The following is a 10,235-nucleotide window of genomic DNA, read 5'->3' on the forward strand; positions in this document are numbered from 1 at the left end:
GCGCGCACACACACACACACACACACACACACACACACACACAATTATGGTTGAGTAGCTTGATGTCCCTGTGGGGCTTCTAACAGTGGGAGTGGGGACTGCTCTAATTCTTTTGCCTGCTTTTGGGACCCCTTTCTTTCTATTGGGTTGCTTCATCCAGCCTTAATATGACAGGATGTGTCTAGTTTTATTACAACTTGACATGTCATGTTTGGTTGATATCCTTGGGGGGCCTGAAGGGAGAGGAGGATGAGTGGATCTGAGGGAGAGGGGATTTAGGAGGGAAGGAATGGGAAGAGAGATGAGAGGAGAAACTGCTGGAGGTATGCAATATATGAGACAAGAAAAAAATTACAAAAAAAGAAAAATTTCACCTGGATATATTGCTAACTTTCAGAAATTGTATGAATCCCATAACATTCTCTATCAGAAACAATGAAGATATGTTAGCCTCCTTTTCTTCTACAGATGTTTATAGGCATCAAACTGACCCCAGAGCATGCAGTAGCCAGACTTCTCAGATAGTCTATCTTGGTTCCATGATACTATGGTGTGTTGAAATGCACTGGTGCAGCTAGCTGGACCTCATGCTGTTTACTGAGAGACTTTTAGGGTCTGCAGGTATGTATCAAGTATTCCAGTTCAACCCAGTTGCTGACCATGTCAAAGAGACAGTAAAAGAGAAACATTGTCCCTGATATGGGCCAAAGGAGGCATGTGCCACATGAGGAGATAGATGTTAACTGTGCTGTGTGACTTAAAGGGAACTTTTCATTCTTTAAAATGCTACTATTAATTTATAAGTATTCCAGTTTACATCTTGAAACAGTGTAAGGAATTAAATATGCCAAAAATCTAACAACTAACAAAACCAGTTGACTTAAAAATTCAAGTGTCTTCTAACCTCTGAAGTCATCTGTGTATGTCACTGTAGTGCAATTTCCTATTGGTCTTAATAATAAAAATCTGGAGTCAGATATTAGCATAAATGCCGTTAGATTAGAGAAGTAAAGGAGCCAGCCACTAGAGCGATTTTTTACCTCTATCAAATCTTGTAAAGCCCAGAGATCCATTTGGCTATGCCTCTGGGGATTAAAGGTGTGTGCGCCACTGCCTGGCCTCTACAGCTAGCTAGTGGCCAGCTCAGCACTCTGATTACCAGACAAGCTTTATTTGTTAGATCACAAACACAATATCACTATATAGCTCTTAAAGAAAATATTCATGTAAAACATCCTGGTTGAGCCCTGTGTATACGTGAAACCTCTCTACTGTGGACTATGTGAAAGAGAAGACTGAACTTACCCACTTGAGCATCTTGCAATCTCTTTTACTTTTATCAGCATTAAGAATAAAAATTATATGTACAGCAACCCCTTTTTAAATGAACACATTTCTTCATAGATAGGATCAAGTCCGGAGATGCACAAATAGCATCTTATAACCAACATCAACTTCTAATGTTTTACTAACACTCAGGGTGTGATGTGCTCAAATTTATTTTTACATAGTTAATTTAATTTTAATTAAGTGTGTGAGTTTATACACCTGAGTAGAGGTGCTTGGAGAAGACAGAGCTTTAGAACCCCCTAGAGTTGGGGGTACAGTCAACTGTGAGCAGCCTGGTGTGGGTTCTCTGAAAGAGCAGCAATCTCTCCTAAACCCTGAGCCATTTCTACACACTTCAGATTTCTTAAGACAGCACTGATATATACCCAAAAGAATCCTCTCCAAAGCCTGAAATTCGAGGCCACCTGTAAACTAACCCTAACTGCACTGACATAGGCTATTATTAGATCCCAAAAGAATTATCATATTTTGTAGTTGTTGTTTTGTGTTTTCTTGTTGTTACTGTTATTGTTTTCTTGTCCCTTCAAATAATTTCCAATATAGTTAACATGGCCTTCTGTGTCCTAGTTACTCCCCAAATCTCACACATAAAAGCCTCCTTTAATTCACAAAGGCTCATCTTTTTTTCCCCTCAGAATTAAAGCATGTGTGGCTATTAATCTCAAAAAGCTAAAACTGTAGAGAGTAACAATAGCAGCAGTGACTCTCAATCATGTATGGAGAAGGTAGAACAGTAATGTCACAAAAGCTTAAAGATCATGGAATTCCTTGACAGTTTCATCTTCGTCCACCCCACCCTGACCCTGTGACACACACACATGAGCAATTTGAACATAAGGAGACTCATTGTGCACATAAATCCATACTCTAGCATAATACAGGCTTGTGTATTACAAGGGTGGTATGCAACAAGCATGAGCAAGTCAGTAGGTCATAGGGCCTGTGGTAGACTGCCTCTGGACATGTATAATTCGGCAGAGACTCCTTGCTTGGACATGTGCAAGGATCTTGCCCCTGGTCATACACTCATAAATTAAGAACATCCCCTGACCAAACACATAAACTTCCACATTGTAATAAGATCCCTTTCCCAACACTGTCTTTCCTGTGCCTCATTTTCCTTATCTGTCTTGTAGGAGTTATGATTCTATTTCCCCAAGAACATGCTACAAGGATGGGAAGAAATGAGCATATATTGAAGGGCTGGGGCCAGAAGCAATGCTTAGCACAGAAACCACCCAATAAAGCCCAGCCACCATTATGACTCCTACATAAGCTGAATTTACTGGTCTTCTGGAAACTTACCTGGGGCTAGATTTTTGAATTACATACAATAAGAAAATATAAGGAAAGAATGATATAGCTATTGTTTGGCTTCACAAGAAGATTCTGGAAGGACAGGTTAATTTTCAAATAGTTTTTCTGAAATCAAGTCTATTTCCCACATCTAAATTCATCCAGAGTCTTAGAAAAATGAATGGATGCTTTATTGGAGTGTCACATGTAATTTTATTTCTTCTCAATATTTTATGTCTCATTGTCTACTATACAGTTTAAGAATATGAAAATTACTCACTGTAACAAATTATTCTATATATGTGTGCATAGAAAATTGACCAATATATAATTGATTAAAATAAATGCAATTGAAATGCTTCAAAGAATTGGATTAAGTGATGAGAAAGTAAGAGTCACTTTATTTTTATTTTTTTCATGAGATAGTTGCTTGGGTTCACTATTAAGAAAATAAATATTTATAGTCTTTCTGAATATTGAAGGGCAGGAGACACCGACTGAGAATAATTGAGAGTGTGCCAAGACGAAGTACCTGGATTAATTATGCAACTTGTTTACAAATTTAACAAGTGCGGATTTAAAACCATTGATATTATTGCCAAAGAAATTAGAAAGCAGTAAAACCTACTAATTCAGTTGCTTGTGAGTTCACTAGTCCTGAACTTCATAACATAATTAACAATAACAAATAGTTTTTCTTTAGTTTCTCACCACTCTCATCTTGAAGATGGTCTAAGGTGCAATATAAAGAGAAATCCTTCTCAATCAGGCCTTAATCTTAACAGTTTTCAAAATTCTACAATATCAACTGAAATAATAATTCAAATGGTAAAGTGATTGCCATGCAATCATGACAACTCCAGTCCAAGTCTCCAGAAATCATCTGCCAAGGTCACCTATGGGTGTCTATAACCTTGACAAAGTACACAGAAACAGGATGAAGATGAGGAATCTCTAGCCAGGCAGCCTGTGTGAAAGGGGAGGTGCCAAGTCTGCTGAGAGACACTGCCTCAAGAAGGCAAACTGGAGAGTGAATGAGGATGATGATTCTGTGTGCTAGGGCTATCACTCAGCAAACTTCTTTCACATATATTGTGTAAAAGCCAGGTAACAACCATTTATAGAGTAATTAGATATGGTTGTACAAGTATTTGTGCAAGCAATCATGCAACACAAAATGTCATAATATAGGAGAGGCAACAAGAGGTAGCACTACTGAAACTCAGTGTGAAGTATAACATGGAGGGGGGTCTACTTGTTGTTGGGTTTTTGTCCTGCCTGGTACCCCACAACTGTTTAGCCCCAAAGAAAATCACACATAAATCTCCATAAATTACAAACTGATTGGCCCATTAGCTCTAGCCTCTCACTGGCTAACTCTCACATCTTGATTAACCCATTTTTTTTTTTATCTATGTTAGCCATGTGGCTCAGTACCTTTTTTTAGCTGGCAGCTCACATCCTGCGGCTTAGTGATCTGGGCAGGAGTGGGAGTAATCAACTTCCTCCTTCCCAGAATTCTCCTGTTATCCTTACATCATTTCTACTTCCTGTCTGGTTTTCCCGCCCACATTTCCTACCTGGCCAATCAGCATTTATTTGAAACATGATTGACAGAATACAGACAATTCTCCCGCACCAGTGAAGTACTTCATATAGTGAAATTACCCTGGGTATAATTGAGTTTTGTTGAGTACTAAAAAACAGAAAGTTAAAAATTCCCAGTAACCGCAAAATCACCAATTTTCTAATAGAAAAAAACATTGTGCCCAATATGTCTTCTGGCATTTTCTATTGAAATTTAAAATTGCTTCATTTTGTCTTTCAATTCAAATCTCTCTCTCTCTCTCTCTCTCTCTCTCTCTCTCTCTCTCTCTCGTGTGTGTGTGTGTGTGTGTGTGTGCATGTGTGTGTGTGTGCGCGTGTGTAGTCTCATGTAGGCCAGGCTGACCTTGAAGTCCTGATTCTTCTGCCCCCCAACTGTGAAGGATTGAGTTTGCAGGCATCTGTCACCATGTTCTGCCCAATTAGTAATACTTTATAAATAAGCTTGTAAAAATGTATTTTTGAATCTCTAAGGCAGTTTCTTTAGGAGGGGGTTTTCTCAATAGCAATATAAACCTAAAACATGTCTTTAAAAAAAGCAAAACCAAAAATTGAGACTTTATTATATCATCATTTTCTCTAGTGATTTTGAATTTATGAATGTGTAATTTGTTTTGTCAAATAAATTTTTTTAGAATTATCATTCTTGATTAAAAGCACATAAAAACTAGACAGAATAAAATAGTTCTTGTTGCTTTGAAAAATAAATGCAAACCTTGGTGACCATGTACGGAAATGCAAAGCTCCATGGATGGGGTGTAAATGAGCTGTTCACAACACATGCATGAAGTTAGGGAATACTGTTTCTCACTGAAAACTATTTTCTTCTTGATTATTGAATTGTTCTAAGTTGTGAACATTGTAATATTTTCCATAAAAAGTATCACCTTAATATAATGTCTGGTGCTCACAGAAGGAATCACTGAACTGGGCACATGGGAAATGGAAAGCCTTTTCTTCTCAAAAAGAGAAGTTCTAAAAGGCAGCAAACTTAATGAAGAAACAAGGTATTTTGGCCTTTTAAAACCTTTTATCCTATTTTTTTTTCCACTATGGCCTCAATTTCTAGATGAGAGATGCATAGTTCTGTGAATTTTATTTTTAGTAACATGTTCAAGTGGATTTAACACAAATGTACAGGGGTCAGAACTCAATCAGTTCATGTAGCAAATACTACTTTAAGGCAGGAGAGGTTAAGACCAACTTAAAAAGTTAGCAGAGCCTCAAAAGTGCTAACATTGGTGTTTTATTCTGACATGACATATTATATGATGACTTTCCTTCATGAAGTGAGTACTTGAGCCCCACCAACTGTTGCTAGGTCTCCAAGGTGAGGAACCAGGGGTTTTCTACATTTGGCAGTGCTGGCTCTTGTTGGAATGTGTCCTCCCTTTGTTTCCATCCAAACAGGTAAGCTTTGAGAGAGATTTGGGAGAGTTTTGTAAGTAAACTTTAGTTTTGAAATAAAGTTGTTTGAGTTTCAAGTTAAACATCCTGTTAATTGCAATCCCTCCCTCTGATACTCTCACTCCTTCATGGGAGAGGTAGTTCTGCATCTTGGCTCCTATGGGACACACAGTCGCATGCTCTAAGACAGGTCTGACAAATATGGGACTGACTTGACCAGTTTTACCAAGGAAGTCTGCATCTCAGTTGTACATCATTGTCTGTAATGTTTCTTCATTAATGTATAATAAAGGGCCTACATGAAAATGGTCTTATTTGGAAGCAAGATGTTTGACTTTACAACATCATTGAAAGCAGAACTATGCCAGCAAAATGCACTTAACTGTGACCACTCTAGGACAGGTTTTTTACAGCCAAACACCCTGCCAGCAGCTCAGTAAAAAGCAGCCACTATGGCCATAGTAATGACCAGTGTGGACTGACACAGCAACAGAACATCTGTAGAGGTTTAAGGGATTGACCCCAATTCCCTTCTGATGGCCTTGTCAAGTCATGGCCACTATATCTTATGTTTATAGACATGATACAAACTGGACTGATTGTAAAATCTTCCCCAATATAATTTCTTAAAATGCACACAAATCACCAGTGACTTTGAGTTATATTAGTATCTTTTAAAACAACGGTTCTCTTGTGAAAATATTTTGACAATGACTTTCATGTACAACAGGAGTGAATATCTGAAAAGCAAATTTATTATGAAATATTTAGAATAGATTCATGTTCCCAGAAGGACAGAGGCCCTGCTGATTTCCAGAATCTAAACTGGAAAGACTGTTTGAAAATACACAAGGTAGATGGGGCAAAGCAAAGCAACAACGCTGATGGAAAGAGCAAGAAAGAAGCGGTAGTGGCAAACACGTGGCTGTGTACTGCAGGGACAGCTCAGCACAGAGACATCAACCTCCCACAGAGGGACCCAGAGTCATCTGATACCCGAGTCATGAGAAAGAGAACACATTTCTCTACCTCTCCTATCAGTCTACTGAAACACTTGGACTTTATTTCTTGATTTTTTTTTAATCTCTGTTCTAGTCAGGGTTACTGCCCCTGTGACAAAACAGCATGACCAAAAGCAAACTAGAAAGAAAAGGTTTATGTGACTTACACTTCCACATTGTAGCCTATCATCGAAGGAAATTGGGATAGGAAACCAAGCAAGACAGGAACCTGGAGGCCGGAACAGATGCAGAGGCTATGGAGGGGTGCTGCTTACAATCGCTCATTAAGGGCTTTCCCTACACTATGCTATGGAAATATTTTCTCAGGTAAATTTCCCAATTCTCAAATAACTCTAGTCTGAGTCAAGTTGACATAAACTAACCAGGAACGTCTCTAAAGTTCCATTAAACAAACAAAATAAAGTAGATGAAAGAGATTCAGACTTTTATTGTACAAAGGAAATCTGACACCAGAAAAAAATTGATTGCTTCCTAGAGTACCTGTGCACAGCTTTTGCTCGAATGCTACCAGCATGCTAACTTACACCTCAGGAGCACCCATGATTACAGGACAGAGGTGGTTCCCATAGTATTCTTACTTCTTAGTCTGTCTGTGAGGATGGCTCAGAAACACAACTCATGGTTAACTGGAACAAACATTTTGATAGACAGTAGGAGTTGCAAATTTGGAAATCAGATTACAAGTGGATTCAGAATACACAAAGGCTCAGCAAAGGAGAAATCACAGTGGTCTTTAAGAGACAAGAAGAACTTTACACCACACAAAGGGCAGAGCTCTCATTTTTCCCTGCAAGAATAAGTACTGTGGTGAGCATGGGAGGCTTAATACTACCTGGGAGAATATTAATATCGTACCACTTTTTGCAGCACAAGGGAGGATACTGGCTGAGGGTTGAGAGGGGAGATCCAGGTCACAAATGGCTTGTCCTCAATCCTACAAGTGGTTTGGGAGATTTCAGTTCTGGGTCTTATGAAGGGAATCACAGTTGGATGGTCAATTTAATAGGCAGCATATATTTGGCATTTGTATTAGTCAGAACAATTCTATTACCATATTGTCCATTTAAAGAACTATTCCCAGTAATTTTACTGAACCAATAAAATAATATATTAATATAGCACTTTATTTTCCTTACATATAAGTGGCCTTGGATATTATTTCAGTATCAATCCTTCACCAATTACTTTCTATTTTAAAACACAGTAGGGTAGCATTAAAATGTACAGAGTGTGCAGGGTAGGTGACCTTGAGCTCCAAAATCTTTGACAATGCCCAAGAAGGGATTTCTAATAACCTTTGTAAATTGGTCTAAAGAAAAAATATAGAACTGTGTGTGTGTGCGCGTGCACGCGTGTGCCTATTCAGAAACTTGCAGCTTGCAAATATGAATAATACAACTTAAGTAATTAAAAATGTTGTATTTGGTCATTTAAAAATGTTTATGAAGAAGAGATTATTTCTCTAGGGTTTGAAGTGGTGTTCAGTTGGAGTACACAGAAAACAAGAGTCTGTTGACCTTCTAAATCTATGTCAACTTTGATAAATATCATAACCTACATTCTCCTTGGAGGGAAATTAGTATTCTAGGCAATGCATAGAGTCAATTTCACTAATGCATTGATTATTGGGTGGAGAGATACAAGGATGTCTTTCTGGATGCTGATATGATCTGTTTCCACAGCCATGTGAGCTGTGGCACTCCCCCCCACACACACATGCTCAATTCAACAGGTTGTGCACGCTATTCTTTACAATTAAAAAGTTTCCATGAAGCTGCTTATTTATGAAAATTTATGCAAATTCTCAAATTCTGAGGGAACCCATCAAATGAATAAGACAAAGACTAGGTAATTTCCAAACTGTGTCCATATTTTGCACCCACACTTCAGTCCCTAACTCTGTAGGTCAGTGATGTGAGACACAGGTGAGAATTCACAGGTAACTGAGCCTGACTTCCCCATTCTTTCTCATGGATATATTTTTAAACTTTGGATATGAGGAAATGCAACTTTCCATTTAACCTCAGTAGTGATCTAAATTTAGAATGTGCTTGACACATTGGAAGGAAAAAAAACTGTTTCTTGAATAAAACACGTTCACCTTCAAACATGTCTTGAGGCTTGGCTGGAAAAATAATTGGGATTCCTTAGACAAGCTTGTTTTCTTAAATCAAGTGCAGCTTCAGCAGTAGTAAATTAGGAAGCGTTCATGTTTTATACCCAGTAGGTCACTTGAATCAACCTGGAAATCTGTGGGATGCTTAGGGAAATGTGTCTAAGGGAATCCAAGAGCCCTTGCCCTAGCACAAGTAACAAGTGTTCAGAGAAGCACATCCTGGAGGTTTAAGATATCACTTGTAATAGAAAACAAAAAGAAGCAAGCACACACACCTACAGTGTCTCTGTTTCTGTCCTGTAACACACATGTACACACAATCTCTCTCTCTCTCACACACACGCATGCACGCACGCATGCACACACACAGAGAAACTTATTATTCACATTTGGAATGTATATGGATTGTAAGGTTCTGCCACACACACAGAGAAACTTATTATTCACATTTGGAATGTATATGAATTGTAAGGTTCTGCAATATAAGAGTTGATGTGGTATTGAGTGACACTATAATACTCCTTAGATGCTTCAAGTGAGTAACTTGAGAATCAACTCCAGCTCTCTTTACAGTGACTAAAACATTATTTTAGTTCATGCTTAAGAAAAACCTCAAGCCACTAATGCAGTAGAAAGGCGTTTATAAACCTGAAAAGGTGCCAGGATATCAAGCTCCACTATTTGTGGGAGTATCCCAGGAGCCATCTTAAGCTCAGTAACTTGAAATCATTTTTTTTTCTTTAAGCCAGTGAGTACCTATATGTTTTTGTTAGTCTTTCCAGAATATTGTCACCTAAATGTCCCAATGTAAAAACAAATATAGGCATTATGTGGTAACACACCTGTAATCTCAGCTCTTGAGGGACTCAGGCAGTAGAACTAAGAATTAGAAAAAAATATGAAATGGCCCATAGTTGTGTAACCTTGGAAGATAACAGTTAAAGCTCAAGCCGGGCAATGGTGGCGCACGCCTTTAATCCCAGCACTCGGGAGGCAGAGGCAGGCAGATCTCTGTGAGTTTGAGACCAGCCTGGTCTACAGAGTTCCAGGACAGGCTCCAAAGCCACAGAGAAACCCTGTCTTGGAAAAAAAAAAAAACCAGTTAAAGCTCAACCCTCAAGTAGAAGTGTCCAAATGTATAGGGAACATCCCTAGCAGTTTCATCTTTGCCTAATAAGTTTGATTTCATGGATTCAAAAAAATTGACTCACAGGTGTTATCAAAACCATCTTGATTTTATTTTTACTGGGAATTCAAAATTTTTGTTGTAAACTCCTTTACGTGTTCTGTTTGTTGGATTGCCTCACCCTAACTATAAGTCTACAGACTCTAGTTCTTTTGTTACAATGGGATGGTTCATATTATACAGAGATTAAGAGCATTGCTCTTAATTTCATAATTTGTTTCATACACTTCCAATGTAAACAGAGAGAGAGAGA

General features: G+C 38.3%; 1 protein-coding gene across 1 annotated transcript in view; it reads right to left on the minus strand.

Annotated features, from left to right (window-relative positions):
* Cntn5 (contactin 5) overlaps positions 1-10,235 on the minus strand; it is a 656,861-nt gene that overhangs the window by 477,955 nt on the left and 168,671 nt on the right. The window lies entirely within an intron of this gene.

Source organism: Alexandromys fortis, unplaced genomic scaffold (genome assembly GCF_014885135.2).
Source record: "Alexandromys fortis isolate MF-2015 unplaced genomic scaffold, M_Fortis_MF-2015_v1.1 scaffold_112, whole genome shotgun sequence".
Taxonomy (NCBI): domain Eukaryota; kingdom Metazoa; phylum Chordata; class Mammalia; order Rodentia; family Cricetidae; genus Alexandromys; species Alexandromys fortis.